The sequence below is a fragment of the Trichomycterus rosablanca genome, chromosome 21 (assembly GCF_030014385.1).
Source record: "Trichomycterus rosablanca isolate fTriRos1 chromosome 21, fTriRos1.hap1, whole genome shotgun sequence".
Classification (NCBI taxonomy): domain Eukaryota; kingdom Metazoa; phylum Chordata; class Actinopteri; order Siluriformes; family Trichomycteridae; genus Trichomycterus; species Trichomycterus rosablanca.
The window spans coordinates 6,530,971-6,558,231 of NC_086008.1; the positions used below are offsets into that span (position 1 = coordinate 6,530,971).

At 37.1% G+C, this 27,261-nt stretch overlaps 1 long non-coding RNA gene across 3 annotated transcripts in view; it reads right to left on the reverse strand.

The window, feature by feature from the left end:
* The window catches only part of LOC134335550 (uncharacterized), a 44,190-nt gene that overhangs the window by 13,806 nt on the left and 3,123 nt on the right, over positions 1 to 27,261 (reverse strand). For 2 of the 3 annotated variants that reach the window (XR_010015612.1, XR_010015613.1), the window contains exon 2: positions 9,632 to 9,780. This is a non-coding gene — a long non-coding RNA (uncharacterized LOC134335550). Of the gene's footprint in view, positions 1 to 9,631; positions 9,781 to 12,665; positions 12,707 to 27,261 lie in introns of those variants that run through there. The other variant, XR_010015614.1, reaches the window with a different exon arrangement.

Genomic DNA, 27,261 nt, shown 5'->3' on the forward strand with positions numbered 1-27,261 from the left:
GGAAAAGATCTGTGACCTTGATAATGTTTTACCCACATTTAACTCTCGCTGGATAGGTACTGAGCCTCGGACAGTACTGTCCAGGAGCTGAAGTCTGAGAATTATGGTTTCAGCAAGCCATAAACACAGTCACTTTTGATCCCTCAAATGAGCAAGCATGTATCAACATGTATCAAATAAAAGGTGTCCACAGGTAACCCAGGTTCAAATTTAATGCTTATGTTTTGTAAGACCCTTTTAAAAAAAATTAAATTTGTTTCACAACAAGACAAAATGATTTAAAAGCTAATCTACAAATTAACTAATTTGTCATTATTACACTCGGTGTTAGATCCTGGCTTATTTTACTACATTTGATACATACTGATGACTACATACTGATGACATTTCTGATATTAACATGAGCCACTGTATTAAACGTAAAACTGAACCAATCAAAATTTTACCCATTCAATCAAATCTGTGGCATTACCAATTGGCACAGTGACACAGCTGGTAAAAAGGGTGATGCACATCATGAGTGCTGAAGTCTTATTCCAAAGTATGCACTGTACTTTAGAGTCACTGTTAGAGTCATTGAGGGACCCTGTGCACGTCCATCATATTTATGACAATTTATTACGGTCTTAAATTATTAAAATGAAATTTTATACCAATAGGCATTTAAGGACATGAAGGCTCATTGATAAAGACTAACTATATCTAAAATTTCAAAATCTAAAAAGGCTTTGCCAGTATAGTGCAAAAAAACAAACAAACCCAAAACAAATCTGTTATTTCATGAATCTACAAAAATAAGATAATTATCTATTAGCTTTGATCTGTTTTTGGCTTTTTTTTTTTTATTCTGTGTGCCCAGATCTAAGTTCAGTTCCATAAGGGCAGAGAGTGTGACTAATGTCCTAACCCTGAGTCAAAAAGCACTCTCCTCCACACAATCAAAAGACTGGGCATGGGGCTTAGGTTACAGCAGCCAAACACTCTCATTTAGGAACTGATTGCCCACTAGGATTGTTCTCTGGCTTTGGTGGAATCTGGTGCACACTGATGAGGTCAACATACCAGGACCTTGGCACATGAGGGTCAGCTGAGATTGAATGTCCTTAGGGGAGAAGAAGCACAGGACAGGAAGAGAGGGAGTGCATTCTCTTTTGGTGTCCATATGGCTTGTTGATCTGAATCAACAGATCTAATGTTTCCCCTGTGATATGCCTCCCTAATAGGGAAGAGTAAATATACACTTTGTTTGGCTTTAACTTGACCCCTGTGGTAAATATATTACGGCAAGTATTTGAGAATGAGAGTACTTAAGTATGTCAATACCAAAGAACAGTGATAATTGAATATCCATTGCTGCCATTAACAAAATGAATGTAGTTTTTTTTTTTTTTTTACAAATTCAAGAGAATTACAGCAATTAACATATTAATGATTCTAATAGAATAATTTAAAATAAAACACTGTAATTATTTTAAATAGGTACCATGTTAAATGGTAAAACAAGAGACCCAAAAAAGTTTTTATTATTTTTCTTCAAACATTTGCAAGAAAAAAAATCTGTTGGTTGGTCCATTATGTTTTTTTTTATATTGAAAGTTTTGAGAAATAGTTTTTTTAATATTTGGGATTTAACCTGACAAACATGACCGCTCCTTTTTAGGTCTGAACTGACACTTTCTCAGCTCATCACATTCATTATTTAACAAGCCACATCCAGGCTTTAAATACATATTTACTGGCTCTTTGATTGGATTTTACAAGCAAAAAAAATAATTTTGTACGCAAAAGGCAAATGAATAAAAGTAAATCATATTTGTCTGTTATATAAAAAAAAACTATAAAGTATAAAGGCATATAATGTCAGCCAGTATAACTCATCAGAACATTTAGAGGCTAGAGCATTTTCCCTCTTGCAAGGTACTCTTTTTGTAATCTGGCCTCCACTCTAAACTAACTGGTTAGTCATGAATTAGAGGATGATGATTTGTTCTAACAGTGACCCTGAAAATATTAATTATGAATTTACTTTAAAATGTGGACATTGTTTCATATAAAATAAATATATTAGATAAACAAAGTTTTGTCACAGAACAAGTTAACTAAAGGCACCAACTGTGCTGACTGGTTTGAAAATGATTTAAATATAAAGATTAAAATAAAACATTTAAATGAGTTGCTTCTGATCTGTGTGCTAATGTTTTCTTAATAAAGTTTTATACCATATGCAGGTTCATTTATAAACAGTAAGCTGTCCTGCTAACTTGACTGTAACATAACTTTAAAAAAAATTAAGGGTTAACAAACTAACAAAATAAGAAATTATATAAAACATTAAACAAATAAATACATTAGTTTTATACTGTTTACAATTTGAGAATTGTGCAGGTTCCAGCTCTGAAAGAAGTAGAATTTCTGGTGACAGTAAATGCATTTTCACACAATATAACCCTTCAAGAGGTAAGTACAAGAGTGAAATTTACAAAGATGGGGCAAGTGTCATGCCTCAATCTTTATTTTCTCTCATAGTAGGAACTAATATCTTTATCAATGTTCGAAGAATTCCCATGAGATGTCACAGAGGCTGTGTGTTGTTGTTAATGAGATATAATGGATGTAAGTCAAGCATCATTAATTCCACTTTCAAAGGCGCTCTTCTCACTTACTCTGACAGGTAGCTCTTATAGCTGCAGGCGTTTTAGGCAACTTGAGAGCAAGGCAGACCTGAGAGCAAGAAGCTTTATTCTGTCCATCTCTGTATCTGAACGCAAGCATGTTTTACACTACATTTGACTCGCGGCGTGACCTTATCCTGGTGCTAAATGTGTAACGTTTTATTAGTGCTTGAAGAGAACCTGCAAGCAGACAAAATAAGAAAAACAGCACATGCTAAAGGACCTTGGCTTTAAACTGACTAATTTACAACTGCATACACAGCTGCACAGGTACATTTTATATGCTAGACTGCCAATAAACAGCACTTTTTTTTTATAAAAGCACCCTGGAATTACAGTTTCAAGTGTAATATTCTGGCACTTGGGTGGTGCATTAATAAGATCTGGGTTTCAATCCCAATTGTTCTATCGGCCAGTGGGGCATACACACAGACATTATTGGCTATGTCTGAGGACGGGGAAGGTGGGAAGGCCCTGCCATGAATTGACGCCCTACCTGGGTGATCTTCTTAAAAATGTTGTTCCAATTGAACAGATCTGACTGGGATAAATAATTTTAATGAAAATGTATTGATAATAAAAAATAGAAAATATGTAATATTCCAAAGTGTTAGCTAACGTTAAAGAGGCTTATTAGTGGATGCTCACATTGCATAGTGCATCTGTCACAAAAGCTGGAGAAGGAAATCAATGTTTTAAAAGTCAAGACAAAATGGTACCAGCAAAAAGGAGCAGTGGTTACAAGCAAAAACTCATTGAAGGGGATAGCCTACACTTGAATACACACGTTGAATACCAACGAACATATATGTTCCCATGTCCAGAATAATAATAATACTCAAAACATACTAATAAAATTATTTAAGTTGTTTGATGTACACCATGGTGGAGTCAAGTTTCTTTCATGCCTTTTCCAATCACCAGATATAAACATCAAACATGTCTGGAATGCATAATGTAATGTTAAAAAAAGCACCAGCTTCATCATTCTTTCATGAACTGGAAGATTTACTTCTTGATATTTGATTGAATTTAAACAAACATTTAACAACAAGACATTCAGAAATTGTATGAAAACATTTATTCTGAAGGCAAATGGCACCACTGCTCTAAAATTTCTTATATTAATAAATTGTAAATGTTAGTTATTTTGTCCGTCCATCCCTTGTGTCTAAATAGACAGATACAACTAACTAGATACAACAGTTTTGCAGTTAATTAAATAAATTCAATTATAGATTAAATTTAGTTAGTAAAGCAGATAATAAGAGTATTATCCACAACACCATGATGTGTTCTAATGTAACAAATAGCCAAGTTAAAGCTTACAAAAAGATTAAATCATACAGCTAATTACAGCTTAATTAGGTAGATGGAGAGTCCTCAAGGACTAAGCTCAGTGTTTTGACTTATTAAACTCTTTTATTACATGTCTAAAATTTTGTAGGTTTAAAGATTAACCACAATAACTACCAACATTAAAGTCATTTTCTTGGGTTAACAATGAACAAAAATGGTCATGAACTCAGACCTCTTTAAATGCAGTTTTTACATCTAAAATCCATCCATCCAAAGAAAATAACAGTGTAAACTTTATTTAAGGATAAAGCAATGTCATAATCTCAAAAGCTTCTCTGGAGGAAAAGGACAGAGTGACTGATCAGTGATGCAGACACGCTCACTTAGCTCATGTCCGAACAGGTTGCGTGACCAGTGGACACCTGCTGATTTTGCTCCCATCTGCACCAGATTAGCCTTTTCTTCCACTAGAGCAGAGCCATTCCAGTCTCAAATAGTTCCATCTCTTCCGCTACAGCTGAGAGATTGCCTATCGACCAGGCCTGACCCCACATCTTTATACATATAGATATATGCAATGTGAGTCAATTTCAGCTTGCACACATACACACACACAAACACACACGCACACATGCACACACACACACACATAGACACACAAACACACATGCGCACGCACACACACACACACACACAAACCATGCCACACACCTAACTGTCCTGCATATTTGAAATCTCCACCTATGATGAGGCAATGTTTCCTCAGAATGTAGATGAACGTATGCTTTTGAAATAGAAGACAGAAAAATAGGGCCAAAACCCCATCTGCAACAAAGAGACCACAAACCGTGTTGGTCCTTGGCCAACAAAATTTTGTTACTAAGCATGAGTCACGGTTTTTGTCTCTATCAGATACAGAAAGAAACTCAGCTTCTAATGATGAGTAAAACTCCTCCAGCTGTTTTTGTTGACCAGACTGCAGTCAGCAAAAAAGAAGAGAAGTGAATTCTGGAGAAGTGAATGGTTCTAGCCTCATAAAGTATTTTTGCTCCACACTTTTATCCAACAGAAACAGAATATCAATGTGCGTGGCCGTCAAGTTGGAACCATAGAGTAGGTGTGGAGCTTAAAATTATCTTGATGAGGGGCAGGAAACAAAGATTTTTCTGTATAAACCTTACTGGATCAAAGCCCCCTGCACATTCTGTAAGTTTACCAATCTTTAGTTAAATCTTAAAGTCTTAAAATGGCCCTGGCCCAGTATTTTTGGAATATGTTGTGGGCATACGTAAGGAATTACCATACAGGTAAGGTAAAAATTTAAGTATCTTTTCATTGTGCTGCTTTCATTTAAATTCATTTGAAAAACAGTTCAAAATTATCTGTTTTAATTTGCATTTTACCAACTGCCCAGCTTTTTAAAAAAATTGGTTCATAATTGAAAAGATACCACTAACTTTATTTAGCTGGTTGAAAGCTAGCTAATTATATATATATTTATTGTCTTCACTTAAAACAAAAAAGTACATATCTGTGTAAATTTTGATCTGTTTTTTTTATGGATCTACATAATCATCTACCTGTTTTAATGTATACTGACAGGCAAACTCATAAAAAGTATGATTCAGATAAAACGGGTCTCGGCAACATAAGAGGACTTGTTTGTGTAAGATCTGCTATAATTGCATTTAATACTGAGCACAAAAGTGCAGCAGGTGCCCTGAATCTTTTACAAACAGAACCAGCAGCTAAGAGCCATTAGGCCGAGAGCTACAAAAAAGAGCTCGTCATGGCCATCACTATAAACAGCAACCTTCAGATTCACTTAAACATCTTAAGTGCTAAATGAGGAGAAAGGAAAAGGGCTTTATTGGCAATAAAAGACACAGCAACTTTTTGTGTTTTTATATGATGAAATGACAACAAATACTTTTTTTTTATTATTTGATACGTATTTTGTGATATCATATGTACTTAGTGATATTTCCTGTAACATAAAACAGATTGGATGCTGATAACATAGTATTTCAGAATTACAACCTTCATTTTCATAGAATAACAAGCCATTTATTTTCCATTTATTACATTTTTAATCTATTTAATTTGCCTCAATTAGTTTAAAAATGTGTAGAAATAGCTTATTGTTGAATCAATGTCAGAAATCATTTATACATAGCATGGCCTTTCACAGCATTTTAGTCTATGGATTTCTGTGCCTCATTTAATTGGATGAACAGAGGCTATACTAAAGAAATAATAGTGTTTGACATTGCCCTCAAGGTCGCAAACCCTGTCACTGAGGTCCATGTAATGGTTTGACTTTAATCTGTTTATTGAATTCAGAAATGAACCTATTTTATCCAAATTTACATGCTATTGGCAAACCACTTTGCAGCAGGCATCTGAATTGTTCAGTTTTGTCAATGGGTTTAATGTATACAGTGGATTTAGAATGTACTGTGTTGTGAATTTGATTTTAAATAGATAATTGGCATTTTACCCATCACCCATCATGATAAAGTGATAAACATTTTTAGAGCATTCATTTTTCTTGAAATGTGTCTAGAACACACAGGAGTCCACTGTTAGTCACACAAACAAAAGTTAGAATATTTTATAAAATCAGTCTGTGATTTGTAACCTTAATTTAACTGACTAAAGCACAAACAAAAGTGTTTTATTATTTTCATTGACCAGCGTAGCTGTAATTTGTAAATACTGTATAAAGACATTTCAAATTTGATACCTGTAACACACAAAAAAAGTTTGAACCCAGTCATGTTTATCATCACAACTGCTATTAACTACACTTTTTTTATTGTTTGGGAACTAAGGACACTTATTGTTGCAGTTTAGCAAGTGAAATCTTTGCCCATTAAGCTCTTCATCTGCTCAACAATCAGTTTTGATCACTGTCCGATTCTCCTCCTCATTATGTGCCATATATTTTCAATAGGAGACAGATCGGGAGCACTGGCGGATGAGTCAAACAAACACACTCTGTGTCTGTAAAGCCACACGGTTGTAGCACTTGTAGAATGTGGCCTGGTAAAGTCTTGATGAAATAACCATGCACTTCATCCCATTCCTCATAAAAAGATGTCATTTAGATGGCATCATCTATCTCTGTTTAATGGCACATTTACACATTTGCAGGTCACCTATGCTGTGGACACTGATGCACCCCCATACCTTGACAGATGTTGGCTTTTGAATCGTCTGCTGATAAGAGTTTGGAAGGTCCTTTTTGTCTTTAAACCAGCCAGTAAGAAGCCTGAAGACTTTCTTTTCTTTTAATAGTTGGGGTAAAAGAGGTGACCACGCTATACAGTGCTACAAATGGACTACTCAGTGTGTAAGTGTATACCAACAAAAAGCATGGTATATGTTATATTACATTATAATAGTATATGTTATATGGTAAATGTAGCTCACTAAATGGGTCATGAAAAAAAACAAAAATGGAGAATAAAGAAAGTGGACGCTAAGTGCTTAGTGAATTTTTAGGTGTTTCTATTAAAACACTGACACCAGCATAATGGCAGAGTGATTATTTAGTCTTGTATGTGAGGTCTCGTTTAACTTTTAGAAATAAACAGACTGATTTTATTTATTAGTAGTATTTTTATGTTCCAGTATGTATGTATTCCTGTTTTAACCAAAATGCTAGCTTACCTCTTTGGAAATAGAATACACATGATTTAAGTATTTCCACTCTGCAAGCAAAAAAGCATCTCCAGTCCTAAGTGCCTCAACACACACTGTCACACACAGAGATTCCACAAAGCGCTCCATGCTATAGTCACAAACAAGCAATTGTAACCCAGTTTAAGCTTTTCTCCCTCTATTACCAACCCCAGCTTTGCTCTCACTTTTTCTCTCACCTAATGTCCTTCTTTTTTTCTTTCAATGCCAAAACACACTTGCTTTTATATTTGCGCCTTTCTCTTTAAATGTGAGCCACATGCATGGGGTTCTTTTCTCCTCCCCAGTGTGTGTGATCTATAATTACGGTACTTTCTACCTACTGTGCCAAAGAGCTCCCACATCTCCCTGCCTCACTCCCTTATTCCCTCTACACTGTCACAAGACGGCATCACCCCACGCCTAATCTGACGCCGTCACTCAAAGGCTTTGCTGAGCAGCCAAGCAGAAATCAAAAGACAGATGAAGAAGGAGGGACAAAGAAAAAGACAGAGAATGATAAACACTGCACAAGTGAACATGTTTAGAAGTGGGTGCTTGCTGCAACTATAACACATTATCTATACCAGAAAGTAAAGGTGAGGAGTATGTGAGTTTCTCTATGGTTTTTTTGAAGTGATTTGACTATATGAAAGTCAAATCCATTTGAAAACATGCTACTGTGTTCTCAGCCTAGTTGATGACAGGTTTTAAAGTGACCCTATATAAAGAATAAAAGCAGTAACTTCTATTAACTCCTGGGGATTAAAAAGGACGCATAATCTAGGCTATATTGAAAAAGATCTTGCACTTGGTCCAAATACTTGTCAAAGCCCAGAACCAACCAACTGGGATTGGTGCTGGGTGTCATCATAGCAGGAAAGTTTTCACATATGTAAATTAATTCTGGACCATATAATGCAGCTTTAATATTATGTCTGCTGTAGAGTAATATTTGCTGGTGGTGGGTAACAGGTACAAATACATAACAAATAAAACCTTAAAATATAGGTGGCTAAACCAAATGCAAGTGCTTCTAGACAGGTATCTTGCATGAAACCAGTGATCAGGTAACATTCTACTATGCTCTATGGTAGGATGTATGAAAGCCTTTCTTAGCTTAATGTGGTCCAATTTATGCTTTATGCAGGGTCAGACACTTAGACTGGTTAATGTGAATATCTTTTAACCTTCCAATTCACCTTTAAATATTGTGTGAGATGTGAAAATATAAAAAACTCTCAAAAAGGTTGTTCATTTATACTATTGTCTATTGTATTTAATCTCAGGACAAAATATGATCTTTTGATGAAACCATACTAAACCAAGTGGACTAGAAATTAATTAACTGAACACCAGCTTTTATTAGAAACACCTTTTAACCTTTTAAACAAGAATACAATTATGTTACTATGGAATAAAATCTGAATTAAATTCTAAATCAAGTTTAATACAACCTATTAAAATACATGCCAGAAGTTTTGCCAAATTGTCTTCAAGTTATGCTTTTAGCCCTAACATTCAACATTTAACTACAGGCAACAGCTTTGGTTTCCATTGTGCAAGTTTAAAAAGGTTTATAGTAAATACTCAAAATCACTAGCAAAAACTTTTTAAAAAGTCTAATAATAGCTTAAATTAGGACCTTGTAACTTACATTTTTAACACAATCATTTGCAAAATACTTGCACATGTTCACACTAGTAAAGGACATGTGTGCACCCTATGAAGCCCTTTAGTAAAAGCTGCTCTTTAGATACAAAATATATTACAATAACAATTACAATCCATTGCACACTTTGCAGTAACAGTTAAATGGAGTCTCTGCAGGTAGGATTTGAAGCTGTTAACAGACCATTACAAAAGGAATGGTCCCCACAGGTGGTCCTACAATTTCTTCTCCATTCCATCATGAGCTTAGTGAATCTGAGACATATGTCACCTGTTTTTGGCTCTCTTAAGCAGGTAAGGCTCACCTTTCTCTGCCACAGCCTGCTCTTCAGCATATGTACCAGGGCCTGAGGACAGGCTCTCTCAATAGGGGCTTTCACTGAGACCATCTGGTTCCTTCTGCTACCCAGCTTACTATAGCTCTTACTGCAGTGATCACACACACTCACAGAGCCTGGGGACAGAGAGAACAGCATCTCATATTCATCTTACGTTATACCTCCAAGCTAGTTCATACAGATTGTGGGAAAAGATTTTTAAATACTGAAGTTATGTTTAAAAAACATATTTCTAAAAATGCCATGCTACAGAATTAATGATGATTGGTACAACCTAGGATTTGTGATAATATGACTAAAAAGTAAAATAATAACATGCTAACATTTTCAGTGAAGTCAAAAACTTTCCATCTACTTCAACAAAATTAAAAAAAAATTAAAATGTCAACTATTTATTATTAGTTTTTTCTCATAGTCCCAGACCTAGTCCCAATTTTTTGCACAGTCCCAATTTAGTTTTGCAAGGTTAGTTAGGGATCAGTAATGAACAGTTATTGTAAGGTCTTGCGACAGATTTGATAGGGTTAGAATCATGGCTATGAAACATATTTTCTTTATTTTTAACAACTCTGTTGCCCTGGTCGTGTGCTTTGGGATGTTGCCTCACTGAAACAAACTTCTTTCCCAGCCTAAGGTTTCAGGCAGAGGGAGGATGTTTTAGGGTCTCTTTACCATACACCTTTAATTTACATATCATTTCTAATCAGCTGCTAAAATACATCCACATAATGCTAACAACACAATGATTTACAGTGGGGGTAGTTTTACCTGGGTTAATGTGACTTATATGTTTTATCCACTTATAACATTTAAAATTAAAAACTTTCTGCCACTTTGGAAAATCATCCAAGTGACATTTTGCAAAATCTGTTCTTCTTCTTCCTTGCAAAACTTTCATAAAGAGCCTTTTGGTGTAACTTAAATATGGTTGATACTTAAACATCAGCAACTAACTTCTGCAACTCAAGTAACCATTACACAGTAGCCATTCTAATGACTATCCGCTGTACTGTTTTAGAGGGACAGCCTTACTTAGTCAGTGTGGCTTCTTTTTTTTAACTCTTTTTACTTCAATTTATTCTTCATAATCCATTAAACTACATTTTGAGGTATGAGGGCCTTGTGGTCTTGTTTCCTTCTTCATATCTGTGCTTCTTTATAATTAGATCCCTGAATTGATTAAAAGCTTTTTAGACTTTAGACTTTACGTAAATTTGTTCTGTGTTACCCCTTTTCCACCGATGCGGAACGGAGCCCGTTCCGGTTCCCGAACTTGACTTTGAATCGGTTCCGCGTGTTTCCACCGAAAAAAAGAGGTTCCAGACAGAGAACTAGCGGGCCAATCTGGCACCACAGAATACTTGGTTTTTCAGCCCGAACCGTGACGTCACCTGTGGGCGTGTCATGTTGTACAGCATAGCGACAGCAACAATGGCGTCAGCTGGTGTTTTGTATATAGCTTAATGCTGCATTTTTATCTTTTAAAGTTCACCTGATTATATTTTGAGCCAGTTTGCCGCTGATATTTTCAAAGCGCCTTTAAAAAGATGAATTGTGTGATATGACGTGATAAAAGTGACCCGGACAGAACGAAACACGCTTAACGTGAAAAATAAAGCGTGAAGCTTTTTCAACTCCCCGAGGTGCATAAACACCACACAAAGTAAATCCAGTTAAACACAGATACATGTGGAGCTGTTAGACTGGGTTTGATGGTTATTTCACACAGATGTTTGTTCGTGTTGTGGAACTTTAGTGATGTTTCACCGCTCGAGTCGAGCGCTGAGTAAATCGGCTATTTGCGCAGAGAGTCGCGGTGAAACCGAAGCGCAAAACACTTCTCACGTCAGTGAACTAAAGAAAACAACAACTGAGACAAACACGTCACGTCTTCTTATCACCGATAGCTGATCAATGCTTTTACATAAAAACGAACATCTGTAACAGCAGCACAAATGCTCTCACATAATCTACACGCTCCGCCATGATATTACTACTCTTGACTTTCGTTAAGTAATACCCACCGTTAATGACGCAGGCTTGGTTCTCAAAAACTGGTGGAAACGCGCGTCGGTTCTCTACAGAACACCAAGGTTCTAAGAAACCTGAACAGAACCGGTTCAAGAACCATGTTTTTTTTGGTGGAAAAGGGGTATGTGTGGTCTAGGAAAGAGATTTTGGTGGGCCTGTTGTAGGAACTAAAACTGCTGATCCACACTTTTTGTACACAGGTGTACAGGTGGTGAAGTAGAGTGTTGTACAATTTACATTTAAGTATTAAAGTTGTAGTAAATTGTTATAAATTGTTATGCTTTCATACGCAGTGCTCCCTAGCCTGATTCTCAGTGTTTAACCTAGTTAGTCTTAGTAAGTTTTTCAGAGTAACTAGTAACTAAATAATATAGAATAGCTGTTTGGCTAATCTGTTTTAAACAATGAAAATAATGTATCAGTTTCTATTATCTTTTTAATTGGAAAAGTTTAGTTTTTTTTGTTTTATTAATGCACTGCTGCTTTTTATGTGTGTGTAGGTGTGAGAGGGAGATGGTGAAAGTGGGTCAGGGGATACAGTGGACAGCACACTTAAGGTGTAGATGATCAAATGATCAGGTAACAAGTGAACTAGTGTAAACATGTGCATCCAAACTCTCCAGGACAGACAACTCTCAACTAAACTATTTTTTTTCAGCTCAAGTGTTTCGCAATATCCACTGGTAAACCATGATATTTTGGCCCTTTGCACTGAGATCAATAAGGATGAGTTTGGTATGGAGAAACTCTGCAGGTTTGCACCAAGCATGGACCACAACCCTGGTCAACATCCTCAGTGCAAGACCTCACAATTGCTCTTTTGACAGAGTAGGCTCACATGTCAACAGACACACCACAAAATCACATGGAAAGCCTTGCCAGAAGAGTGGAGACTGTTATAGCTGCAATAGAAGGATGGGGAAATTACCATTTTAATGGTTTTGAATTGAGATATCACACACACACTCACAGTCCCAAGAGGTGTTGACACATCTGAATGCCTCCTTGCATTTAGCAGCAGTACAGCAAACAGACCAGGCGTCCAGACAGACATGATTTGCTATGACTGAGGGGTTGGATAGACAAAACTCTGCAATGAATTGGCATCCTGTCAGGAGTATTACTGCTTTGCGCCCAGTGGTTGTTGCTGCAACAAGACCCGCGGCAACCCTGACCAGGATAACATGGTTCATAAAAATAAAATTGTCATATTATAAATACTTGGCAGATTTGCTTTCAGGTTTATAAATAACACAAGAATGCACACACACACACACACACACACACAAAACCAACAGATTCAAACAGTGTGAAGCTACAGGAGCTGGGAGGATTTGCCAGTTCAACACTGGTGACAAAAATGATCCCCCTTCAAGTTGACGAGTGCCCCCGTGGCTCTCCCCCTTCTACCCTCTCCCTGTGCAGTCATTAAAAGGCATCTGTCATTACGGTCCTGCTGAGGGGCAGACAAGTCCACTCTACTTTTAGGGCCCACCATGAAAATCTCCAGTATCCCTGTGGCTCAGTGGCGTTTGAAGCTGCTAAATGACAGGGTAGAGCCCTGTTCGGCTGCCCAGCATCCAGGGATCTGCGCTCCAGTAACCCTACAATTAAGCCACTACTGGGAGGAGGGGCAATGAGGGGACTGAGTGGAGGGGATGGGGGTGGAATAGCACAGAGAGAAAATAAGTCAAATGAAAAATTTAAGTGGGAAAATGAAGCTGTCAAATGAAGTGTCAGGAAGAGTGGAAGCCGTGGTGAAAAGAAAAATAGCACTAATTTTTATGCCCCTTTTTTAAAACCTGGAGATTTCTTTCACAGGTGACTATTTGAAGGAAAAAGTAACATATTTTAGATGGCATATCTGCTGAACATTGACTGTTTGGAAAACATATTTGGAGTAATTTTGAGACATTAAAAGGGGAACTGCGTGGCTCTTAATGTTGAAATGAGGAGCCTTAGTAAACTGACAGATTAGTTTAAAAATGTATCTATCATCTGAAGGCACAAACTATCGTATCACCCAATTGTTGTAAATATGTCACAAAGAGTACAATAATCACCAAACTAAATTAAAATGCACCGTATGCAGATGAAAGTTAGTGAAATAAAAAAAGAATAACCCATCTAACATTTTACTTTAAACTTTACCCAAAATATATGTGCAGTGGTTGCATGATGATCAAAGTTTCATCCAAAATTACCTCCTATCTTTTCTCATTTCTCCCAGTATCTTGGAAAGAACAGCATGGGGTGGCCAGCAATAAATGTTTAAAGGTGCCGACTGACAGAGAGAGAGAGAGAAAGCGAGAGGGCGACAGCGAAGCAAGTGGCTAGTAAATGTACTTTATTTAATTGCTCTCTTGGTGGCATTGGGCTCTCTGGTAGACGGCTCTTTTCAGATTCTTCTGTGACTGCACCGCAGGGGGCTGGTAATGGAACAGGTAGAAAAGGCATTTATCAAATTTGCTTTTATTAGGGGGAGAATTTTAATAGAGGAAAGGTACACCTGCTGGGGAGAAAGCTGCCACTCTCTCACATTCTCGCAGACCAATCTTAGTAAATTAGGGGCTGCCAATGTCCACTGTGGACTCAAAAGGCCTAGTGGCTGTCAACCACCATCAAGAGGCTGAGGATCTAGAGCTGGATTAGGTTGTCTTGTTTCCATTTAGGTGAATTTGATTTGTTCAAACTGAAATGGCAGAGCAAATAAACCAATAACCTATAGCACAAAGTATGAGAAGGTTGACAGGCTGGCTGACAAGTAGATAGAGGCTTTGTTGGAGCCTGAGACTGACATCATGATGGGGCAACAGTTGCTGGGACTCAATTATCTCAGCCCATCATGGATATGAAAACATCATGCCAAATATGACACTCTACCTCTGTTCACTTCTTTTAAGTCAGTGGCTAACACTTCAGTGGTGAATAGAGTGCCTGTCACATTCATCGCTACTTGCTGCTAGTTATGTATTTACTTCGTTTATATATAAAGAAGAAGGAGCCAGGAAAGAGGAGATGGTAATCTCCTGGGCAATCATCAGGAAGTGTGCTTCACATTTTCCAATTTCTACCTGCCACACAGTGCTGGAAATGGAGTGGCTAAGCTTGGCAATTTGTCAATCAGTATGTTTTGTCACACTGGGGGAGTCTGTCACTGCTCACAAACACTGTCAAACCACCAAAAACAACTACTGCAGTAAAGTTCCGTACTTAAACTCAAGCAAACATAAGTGCAGATGTCACATTTGATGTTCTACAAGCAGTTCTATAGTTTTTTCTTGGCCTTTTTTTTTTAATACCACATTTAACTCTGCTTGACCCAAAACTCGTACCCTTTTTTTTTTTTGCAGGTTTTTCTCATTTGCATAGATTTACTCCTTTATGTTCACCTGTTTCTGGAACTTGTGTCTGATGTAAATTTGATTAATTGAATATCTTTATGTAAGCTAATGAAAAGCAATCTACAGAAACTCTCAAAAAGATTCACTTTACCGAAGGTCAAACCCCTGAGAAAGCTCACTCAGAACCAGAGTGGCAACTAATTCTGTCCTTGTGTGCAGAGCACATCATATCTCTGATAAAGAACTGATAATTAAAATTCCCATTGATAAGCTCAACCAGACTAAAAATGTGCAGTGGTCTTGTGATATTGTAGCCTTCAGCTTCAGCCCTCATGTTTGCAAGACATAGATGATGAACAGTTCCCTCACTGTCATAATTAATCACTCTCATTAAAATGACAATCCCTTCAAATAGCTGTTGATTCATTCACTAGACACACACTGAGGCCTGAAAAGAGAGATATTTCTAAAGCCAATTCAAAGTGTTAGTGTTGCTAAATGAATAGAATAATAAATGTTTTTGTTTACTCAAAGAATAGTTTGTCGCTTTCTGTTACCTTGATGCGTTAATGTCTTCGTGTTTATGTAAATTTTTATTTTTATACCTGACACAGCTGTCTTGTTTACACTGCATGCACTATTCAAAGAGCAGAGGCAAATGCATTCTTTTATTTCTGCCATTTAAAAGCACTGGGTAGGTTATTTTCTAGATAAACAATGTTAAAAGCAGAGGGAGGGAAAAACATTCTATGCATTTTATTAAATACAGAGAAAACAATGTGTGTTTTTAACAGTGGGAGGCACATTGTTTAAAACAAAACCTGCTATATTAGGATGTTAATTTCTATAGTGATTAAATGCTGAGCTCTCGGTAAAGAGAATGTCATACAGCTAGCAATACAAGAACAATTGGTAAGAAAATGGCTGGCCATGTTTATGGATGACAAAAGCACTGTACAATCACCACAAAAGCTGCTATTTACATAAAAAAAAAACAATGTTCCTAGATTCTCATGCACTGCATTTGATTAAATACTAAAGCATTAAGCCAGAGGAGCACCACTTAGTAGTATCGATTTATTATTATTCAATACAAATTAAATAAAAATAAAATAACAATTTTAAAATTGCACTGCTCTGGTTAAAAACTATTTCATTATTTTCCTTTAGTATTTGACATTTAAGAAAAACATGACAAAATAATTTTACAATAACTTTAAGTGCATGAGAATAAAAATCAATACATATTTTTTCATCGGTGTCCAGTGTTGTGAGTCAGTCATACTGAATATGCTAATAAAGATTCTGACCATTAATAATGACACACTAAAAGACTTAATTTGTAGGCTTTTAAAAAAAGAGTGTGTGGGATGTAAGGTCATAAACAGACCTAAGAGCTTGGAATTTGCAGGCTGTCATGCAAGAAAGTTTCTGCTTTAAAACTGACACCCTATAGCTTGACTGAAATTTGTTTATGTTTTGTCTATGTGATAAACAACAAATTTCTTTTGTTGTTAATCATACAGGGCTTTCCTACTTGACCATTTGTAAACTCACTGCAGTGTGTTAACCTAGCTTAACTGTGGACAGTCATCCAATTTCCAGAAGTTTCTAATTTGTTGCAGACCTTTTTTGTTGGCTCTTACATTAGACTATCCAGAAACAATTTCAGGAAGTGATTTATTGAGTAGCGCTGTTGCACAGAAAAACGAGCCTCGATTTATTTCCCCGGCCAGGTAGCCAGGGTTCTTTCTGTGTGAAATTTGCCAATTAGAGTTACTTAAACTGCTGTGAGTGTGTGTGTGTGTGTGTTTGTGTTTTATCCGTGATGGACTGGCAACCTGGCGAGGTGTTTCCTGCCTTTCACCCAATTAATCGGACCCAGTGTGACCCTGACCAGGATAAAGTGGTAGAGGTTCTAAATCTAAGGAATGTTTTAATGCTTTTAATTAACTTTTTTTCCTTATGTAAAGCACTTTGAATTGCCACTGTGTATGAACGGTGCTATACAAATAAACTTGCCTTGCCTTGCCTAAAACAGACAACAAATGAATGAAAAACAATTTCATCTCAGCATTTTATGAAACAGTGACTTGAGGGGTTGTTTTTTGCCCTGACTTCGACAAGAGGGCTTTTTGATGTGCTTCAAAATATATTTTTCATTTTACAGATGAATTATGTGTTCAGTCATTTAGTAAAGTAAAAGTTGTAGTAAAGAAAAGTTGCAATTTTTTAGATCATGTTTACTAGTGTGTTGTAGGTCAATAGCCTGTTAAAAGATCATCAGTAAAACTGATTATCGGTGCTGGTAAAACAGTATATGCCATGTATTTAAAACTAGTGATGCATACATTAATTTTTATTGATATAAAATGGTTTTTTTTAAACTATTAGTGGCATAAATGACAATAACCCCCAAAAAGCCAAGCTGTTTCAACCACAGCACTGGTAATCAAAAACATTACATTTCAACGTGTCCCAGTGCCCTGAAGCCACCTATGACCTGGCAGAACTGTCGTTGTATTGTCCAGTTGCTATTTCTTTTGGTTTTCATGTAGCAGCATTCAGGATGTCCAGCAGGACCCGAACACAGAGACTTTGTGGTTGCCAGGGCACGGAAAGACAGAGAGGACAAAATGACTGGGGCAGGGCAAAGGGTAAAGAAAAGAGAGCTCCGATTCCTCCACAGGTGTGTGAGCGTGCATGTATCTGAAAGGGAGAGGACCCTAATCTGAACTGATAATCTGTGATTCGCATTTTACCTCATAGCACCTCATCCGTCACACGCTCGTTCATGTGGGGCAGGGTTGTCAGCAAAAGAGAGAGAGCCAAGAAAGGAGGGGATGGGGGAAACTTAAACCAGTAATTAGGCTCTGCTCATCTGTGGAGGGGAGTGGGGTTCATTTCCTTACTGTGTTAACCTAAGAGCACACTCTACACTCACTAAGGGTAGGCCATTTCAACACCAGTCATTAGTAGCGTTTATTTGGTTTCTAAACACATGGTAATCATGGTAAACAGAATCAGGTTTTACAAGTAATAATGGTCATGTAACATCTCCCATCTTCTAATTAATCAATTTGGAAATGAGTAGATACAGCTGAGTATAAAAAACAGCATGCCTTTTAAAAAGTTTGTTAACGTAAATAAATAAAATAAAACTTATGAATAAAATACAACTAACAAAGTTTATTAACTTAAGTTAGTAAAAAAGTTAAAAACCTTTCATTTTTTAAATAAAAGATTGCCCTCGATTACAATATTTTCCATTACCATATCTGCCAAATGTCACACAATACCATTTTCAATTTATGTCTTAAGTCCAAGATGGTCATGATAAACATGGACATGGAGAGAAAATACCTCCCACCCAGAAATCAAGTGGGTGACCATTAGGGCTGAGCAAAAGTCACCTAGGTATTCTATTGTTTTTCTTCTCCAGGCTCAAGAAACACAAGCCCAACATTTTCTGGTCTAAGGCCAAAATTATAGGATGGTCGAAGAACTGCTTAGACCCATGTCTCCAGGTCCAGTGCCACTCCACCAGTGATTCCAGGCACCATAAGTCACGACCACATTCCCAAAGCATATCATCACCTAACAGAGGTATTTTGCTAGGAAGCACACAGTCACTCTGCTTTCACTATACCAACCCTGGGACTTACTATAGACCTCTTGCAAGGGTTACTCTCCCCAGGTCCAGAGTTTATCCCCTCTCAGTTAAAAAAATGCCAGCCAGGTTCTTCTACAGAGTAAAAAATATGAAAGCCTTCAGTCTTGTATAGACAATCATGATCTAAATCAGATTATCAAAAATTTCCTCTACATCCTGGTAGTGATACTGTCTGGAGGAAGGGTTGTGGGTCCCGGCCGAGGATGTTCTGGACCCCCACCTAAAGACATAATGTCATTGTTCTTATCCTGATCATCCAGCACATAGGAGATTTGGGAAACCTAGAAATTGTTGAAAGAAGGTGAACTTATGTAGCAAACTACAATCCCCAGGATGCACGGCTTACAGTCTGGCACAGTCACAATTTCACAATCACAGTGTTCAACATCGTCAGAATACTAACATCAACGGCTTATTCCATACCTGATTACACTGCTACATATAGCCAAAATCATAGCACAGCATTGCACTTACCCATTAGTTATTAGCTAACTACACCATGCTATCATTCAGTTGTAAATAAATTTCTGTGAATACTCTTGCTGTTGTATTAAAATGCCACAAATCTTGCAAATGGTAGTAAAATAGAGTGACCTCTGTGTGTCAGCTAAAACAACAGCCATACTTTTGAGATACTTTGTAGTATGTCTGTGGAAATTTGTGTCCATTCAATTAAAAGAGTTTGTGTATGGCTGGGCACTGATGTTGGTAATGAAAGCTTCAATTGATGTTCCAGTTCATTCCAAAGCTGTTCAGTGGGGCTGAGGTCATGGCTCTCTGCAGGACACTAAAGTGTCTTTAAACCGAACTTTTCTTCATGTTTTGATAGACCTTGTTTTGTGCACAGAAGCACAGTCATGCTTGAACATAAAGGGCCTTCCATACACTGTTGTAGGATTTTAATTCATTGATGAGATTGCTAAGGCCTTTGTGTGAAATTTCCAATGCCCATACAGGTTTGCTGCTACACTGCAGGTTTGGAACCACCAGACGATACTCCCAATGGTGTCTCTAGGAATTTTCAAGGTTTAAGAAACATCTTCAGGATCCTTCACAAGAGACAGATGATTAATATAAAAGGGAGGGAATTATAATGAATTTAAAGGGACTGAAAAGAAATGGTACAGGCCAACTCAATATATACTGCCGTACAATTATTACAATTACATAAAAGCATATAAGCAATATGGCAATAACAGAGACACTTGCCATATTACACTCTTTTTCATTATCATCAAATAATATCATGTATTAGTTTACAGTGCAAATTAAGTTCTTAAACTGAAGTCATTTACTATAATACGCCTGAAACCCAACCAAACGCCCCAGAATCCACCCCCAGCTGTGGCTGTTCAAGCAAACAGATGGGTTCAGACTTCAACCCCACCTCACACCCACATACACACACTCACCCAGTTCAATCCACACACCCCACATTGAGACCCTTACAAAGGACAGCTGCCCGTACCTGCCAACATTCAAGTCTGGCCCTAATTACTTCCCAGTCATCAGTTACCCAATAGCCTATCAGTAACAAAGAGTGAAAACAGGGTCGACAGTGAAGAGACTCATTGAGGGATCATAACTTCATGGAACTTTCTAAAAGCACACTCATTTGTCAGGGCTAAAGTAGTCTTACTCCACGCCTCCTTCTCTCCTTTTTCTCACTCTGTCGCATGTCACCTTTCTCAGCCTTTAGCAAGAGCCCTTCAAACCCATCAAAAGAATAGCCTGTATTGGTGTTTTTACACAAGCTGAAACATTCTCTACACTTTAATTTTCCAGCATATGTTAAAATGTCACTTTAACACATTAAATGTTAGAATTCTTTTTTCTTCAGTTTTGCATACACAATTAAATAAGGATCTTACATTATATCAATATGCTTTGATAGCCTCTCAGGACTAGCCTAAAGCATAGCAATCAGTGAGATCACCATCAGGGAAAATTACAATATTTAGGTACTAATTTAGATTAAAATTAAACAAATTAATTGCCAAACCTGCTGTAACATGTATCCAATAGATGGATTTAAAGTGTAATAACTTTAGCAAAATGCTAATTGAAGACATTTCTGAATTTTCAGTATTCAAGATGCATTTACAGAAACTACAGAAAAGCCCAGCATTATGATTTTTAGTCTGTCCTCATTTCACTTGGTTAGGCTGCAGTCACAGTTATATACCTGGCATACAAAAGAAACACATTTGTTTAATTTACTTTCAATGCATTTAAGATAAGGACCAAATCACTATGGATAGATGACTGTGTTGAAGTATCTTAAGTGGTGCTCACAGGTAGCCATGGTGAGTGTCCATAGACAGTGGTCAAACAGGGACAAGCAACAAAGTGCTAAAACATGCAGTGCAATATCCTGTGACTTTTCGGCGTGTATGAACACCATACTACTTACTACATATTCCTCCACATGCACACAAAACTGTTTAGGAACAAGGGCCAGCATTTAAAGTTTGCAGGTGGTAAACAGCCTATAGGAAAAACATGATCATGTTTGATTTTTCAACAGGTTTAGAGCTGTAAGAGATCATAGCTCTTAACCACATTAAGAAGCTGTTAAGTGTAATTTAATTTATGACAAAATTATAATTTAAGCCAATATAATTAACAAACAGTTAAAATTTAACAAAACATTGTCACTGCAATGAAACCAAGCCAAAAAATTCAATAGTCATTGTTTTTCAACCTTATTTTAAACTTTTTTTTTTTAAATAAAAAAGTCTTCCCCAAAATCAGTATGTAAAAGACTTTAACATTTAAATAACCATATGATGTACCATTTTATTTCATTTTTATTAAACACTTAATCCTGGTCAGTGTCATGGCAGGTACAGTTCCACTGGGAAAAAACGTGTGCAAGGCATGACTACCCTGGACAGGGAACCAATAAGACAAAGCCCTGCAATAGATTGGCACCCAGTCAAGTTGGGTAAATTATTAATAAGTTATTACATTTACAATCTATATTTAACTTATCTGTTATTTGTATTGGTGCTAAAATTCATGGCAATTATGTATCGGGAACCTAAATGACAAACACCAAATTTGAGAAAATGAAGGGGGAGCGAGGTTTAAAGTCTTCTGTTTTCAACTTGTTTCGTTCCAACCAGCTGAGAGGGCAGGGGGTGCAGAGACAGACAGAGAGGGAGATGGAGCGAGATGGAGTGCAGTTGAGGAGGAGAGAAAAGAGAAGGAGGAGCTGGAGGTGTGGCACTTGCTAATGACAAGCAATGCCTAGATGGGGTGTAAATAGGAGTACCAATCTATCAAAAGCTATTCTTTTCCATGAAGGCTGTGAAATCACAGGCAGACCCTTTCTTAATTGAATTTCATGGCTTGCTTTTGTCATGTACACCACACCTTCTGTCCCACCAGCTCCACATATAAGCTGAACCTATTATCTTTTTGTCCAATTATGTTTGTTTTGTCTTATATGTATTTACATTCTTAAACAGTAGTAGTAAATAGTAATAGTAAAAAAGAATCCTGCATATTTAGTTACATATGAAAGTTGTAAGTACTTTAAACCTCATTCATTACAATTCTGGAAGACACAAAATCAAGCACATCATTTTTATTCCCAGTCTGTTTCCTTTGTGTTCAAGTATCCATAATGATATAATGTAAATGTTGCTATCACTTCCTCACATGTCCATTAAAATTGCGTTGTGCATCTCAGAAGTGTTGACAAACTCACTTTTTTCATTCCTCCAGTGGCCCTCCTCAATGGCCCCTCCAGTGGCCAGATCAAGGGGCCATATCCCATGAATTAATTACTGTCCCCATACTTAGTGTGAATAGGGGGTCCTATTAGCTGGGTTATTAATAGTATGAAATGAGCAATAAAAGAGGCTTAAGGCTGGAAGCAGGGGTGGCAGACGGCAACGATGGTGCGCTGAGAGGGTTGGGAGTGGGGGTTACAGAGACAGACAGGCAAAACTTTTGTGGCCATAGAGAGAAAAAGCAGGGAAAATATGTCCGCACTAATCTTCTATCCATCTGGGCCTCATTAGCATTTAGCGTGCTTGCAGTTGCCAATCAAGCCTTAAAAGCAGCTTTCTCGCCTCTTTTCAGTGCCCCAATGTAAGCCCTGTTAGAATGACATGTAAAAGACTTGACAAAATATTTTTGGACAAGGGCTTTGTCAGGGACCTCACTCCACCCTAAAGTTGGCCCCAGTGCCAGAGCTCTGAATGGCCAATGAGTTCTGGGATACCACTTTCTTATTATAGCCTTAAAGCCTATTATCTCTCCAAAAATAGTTAATAATTAGATTAAAACTTCAAATAAATTAAGTGATAAAGTGAATGAAGCAAGCCAAAAGGAGACCTCTACTTGCAATCTGTCCCCAAGCCTATCACACAGATTTCTCCCAGTGCACATAATAGGACAGAAGACCCTGCCTGAAAAAATTGCAGTCTTGTGCCCTTTCTTTCTTCTCCTGAGTGCTTTATGGGAATTCATGGCCTTTGGATGAATTGAGAAGACAGAAAAAGGCAAAGCAGTATAAAAGAAATGTTTTGTGGCTAAACAATGGGCCTAGTGCCTATTTGAATTCTTTTTTTTTTACTGTAAATAATAGCTGCAATATACATTAATGTTACCAGGGGGCTACCCAGAAACTAGGACAGACGGGAGGAAAAAGTTTAAACAAGAACGTATGCCAGTAAATGCATGTTTATAAGTTTTATATAACAAGTGCTGTCATGCACATTTTAAATGTCTGAATTGTGGGATGCAAATGCATTTTCTATTGTAAATAACTCATGAAACCTGAAAAAAGTTTTTTCATGTTAAGTTTCTTGTTTATGTTGTGTCCTTTTATACAGGTTGTATTTACAAATTGATAATTGATTATGAAGGTGTTTTAAATGGTTTCATACATTATTCTGGTGTAGTTTAACAAATATTAGTGGATCTTATGGACACCTGTAAGGATCCTATATAATAATATCCTATAATATGTTGTATCCATCCAGACAGAAGAGCCCAATTATCCTTTACTACACAACAAAATCATTACGAAGTTGTTTTAAATGTATTAACTTAATTGAGCTTTGACAAGTAGATCAAATCCACATGTTCAAAGTCATCTGAGCATGTGCTTTAATAAATAAGCATAGAACTTAGAAATCTTATATTTTGTACAAAGGAACTGACATGGTGGATTTCACAAATGTGTTCAGTAGTGTTTAATATAATTAAGCAATTCAAAAATTAATGTTTTGTTTAAACATTCTATTTTTCAACAAACAATCGTGCTGATTATGTGATTAATAATCAAAATAATTAGATCACCAGTCTCAAACTTTTGGCCCCATTGTATTTTAAATAATCTCATTTTATACATACTAGTTCTTTAAAAAAGATTTTCTGCATTTATTCTCATCTATACATCACAGGAACAGCTAGAATATGTCTACAATGTATCTGAGCAATAATCAGAAGATAGAAATGAAGGTCTAGGTCTGTTATGTGACGACACAGAAAAGGACAGCCAAGTGAGAGAGTGAGAAGGAGAAAGAAAGAAAGATTGAGATTAGCCGTTAGAAGCAGACATTCTACTGGGGTCAAATGCTTCTTTGAACCATCTTGTTTGTTAGGTCACATATATATTATCTCATGAGAAAGTGTTACAGTCAATAAAAAAGATTGCATCTCTTATAAAGGCAATTGTTGCCTGAGCATTAGAGTGGAGTGGATTGTGAATGAACTTTTGATTGTTGGTCTTCCTAGCTGTAGTAAGTGTGAGGCTGAGGGTTAAAAGGAAAAAAAAAACCTTACTTGTCCCTTTATCGCAAAATTTTCAGTAGAACACTGAATTAGAGGCATTTACAGGCCATTACTGGGGTTCCTAAAATCCTCACAAAAATATGCTTTATGTGTATACACACACACATACACACACATATGTATTTAAAGTATGTATGTATGTATGTATGTGTGTGTGTGTATATATATATGTGTGTGTGTGTGTATATATATGTGTGTGTGTGTGTGTGTGTGTGTGTGTGTGTGTGTGTGTGTGTGTGTGTGTGTGTGTGTGTGTGTGTGATTTCTTGTGCCTGTATCAATGCATTTCATTTCGACCTCCACAGCTGGATGGTTTTGAGATGTCATTCAAAAAAGGGATACAAATATGAAGTTGAGAGAGAGAGGAAGAAAAGCTTTGACAGCAAATGGGCCGTAAACAGAAGCATCATGTAGCCCCTAGGAACCTGTGTACAGACTTTATTCAATCGGCCCATATTGTGGAGCGGTGGGCTTCTGAATACACTCTTTGAGAGAGGCTTGCGGCATGAACTTAAAGCAAGTAAATTTCTATCTTTTTGCACATTAGCTGCCTCATTGCTCTTCAATTGAATCCCTGAGAGCCAAGAGAAAAGAAGCTGGTGGAAAAGGATAGAAAATAAGAGAAGGGGGAGAATGGGTGAAAGAGAGAGCTATGGGCAAAATGGCCAGAGGAAGGAGACTAGAAGGGCTAGAAATAGAGGTGCTTGGCACAGATGTAGTTTTCAATGAAGCCCACTAAAAAACTTGCAAATACTAAAAAAGGTAGGCTAAGGTAGGGCATGTTAATAATAATCTACAATGATACTTGAAGACATTGGCATATTACACAATATGTTTGCGCATTTGAGCATCAATGAATGAAAGGGAAAGATTAACAAAGATGAATGCTGAAACCATTAAATATATAATGCAAATCAGTGGATAGCTGAAAGTTGTTAAAGAGGTACGAATGATACCTGCTACACTAAGAGTCATATTGCTCAGCACTAACTCATAAATAGAAATGTCCTGATCCAAAACCATGCCGAAAAATAGATTTATATTGGATAAAATTTACAATATCTCCTGATTTAATCTATGGACAATCTCTGTAACATTTCAAATATTAACTCATGAATTAATTACCCAAGCATTTTGTTTTGCATAACAAGTCAACTTCATAGGAGTCGTCAGTAATAGCTTAATATCTATGCTGTCCAATAATCTAAGCTCTTATGTGGGAATGGTTTTAAAAATGGAAATAAATAAAATTGGGACATCAATATAAAAAACGTACTTTTGTTTAGAGTGACACAATATGGCCTTGAAAGAGCCTCTGGGTAATCTGATTATTGGGCAATTAAGTTCACATTTCCCTTAGGCTATGGCCTCTTAGTGTCTTGTCAATCAAAATTCATCAAAGACAATAGAAAATCACTGACAGGTTGGTCTCACTTCCTTTTCCATGGTGCAACCTATTCTTTCTCTCTCATCTCTTTTACCCATCAACATCAAGAGCTCATCTTTGGCCTGATCAAAGGGGCTCTCATGTTTGTCCAACACTGACGTTAAGAGCCAACGTTACCTTTAATTTTGGTAGTATAGGAAGTGTGGATGTGCATGGGTGTGGTTGCTTTGCTTTCTGTGTGATGCAAAGAGATTCACTGAGGGCTTTGGCAGCCAGTGGCATTCACATAACTACTGACCTGAAACCTGTGTGTATGCACATGTTATTTGTCAATGTGAATCTATTAAGTGTGACTGGATCAATAAGGTTGTTTCTACTGTCAAAGAGCAATTTCACCCTTATAACACTTGACTTTAAAACAGTTCAAGCAAAAGCACCAATGCATCTATAATCAGCATGGCACTGGACAAAAGGAAAACTTCAGGTGCTCAACAAGTAGATTTTATATGTTACCATTTGTCTACAAAATCATTGATTTCACACTAGTGGCACTGACAAGACACAACTGTTTAACCCAAGACTTTTCCTGAAATGATTGACACATGTAAAGACTGTGAGAAAAGGCCCATATTTGCCCTGAAGAGACATCAAAGGGCAGAACAAGCATGACACCAACAAATCTCAGCACAACTTGCCTCTCTGAACTTTACCCTAACAACAAGCCCTTGAGCTGCCTGTAAAGTGTCCCCTTCATGAATGGCTGTGATTCTGCAGCTTATACTCGCTGCTGACACTCGGGTGTCAGAGTGTCAGGAGGACAGTCTCTCACCACTGAGAGGCCCATGGCGCAGTATTTGGACAAAGGCCTGGCCTGCAGTAGACACACACGGCCCCAGCTGTGGCAGACTGGCTCGACCTCCTCTCTGTCTCCCATGAAATTGGAAATTACAAGGGCTATTTCTTATGACAAATCATTGTCTTTGTGTCTGTAGTTCTTTTCGAAGAAACAACTTTTTGATGAGGCTCAAAAGCTGACCCTGCCACCATCTTTCCCCTTTTAATTTCAACCAAGGAAAGATCAACATGGAGTGTGGCCTGAAGTTGGGACTTACAAAGTGCTTCATTGATGAGCATCAGTTCCCACGTATCCTATATGCAGTGAGACCTCTTGAATTTGAAGGCTTTAAATATAGAAAGATAAAATAGGAAAGTGTTTTTGGCCATTCAGCTACACATAACAAGGATTTTTCACTAACCTGTAAATAAATAATATCGCTTAGAAATATACACCTGACTACAAAGTTAGCTGTAATTTTGCCTAGAAAGAGAAAAATAAAAATGTATAGTTATA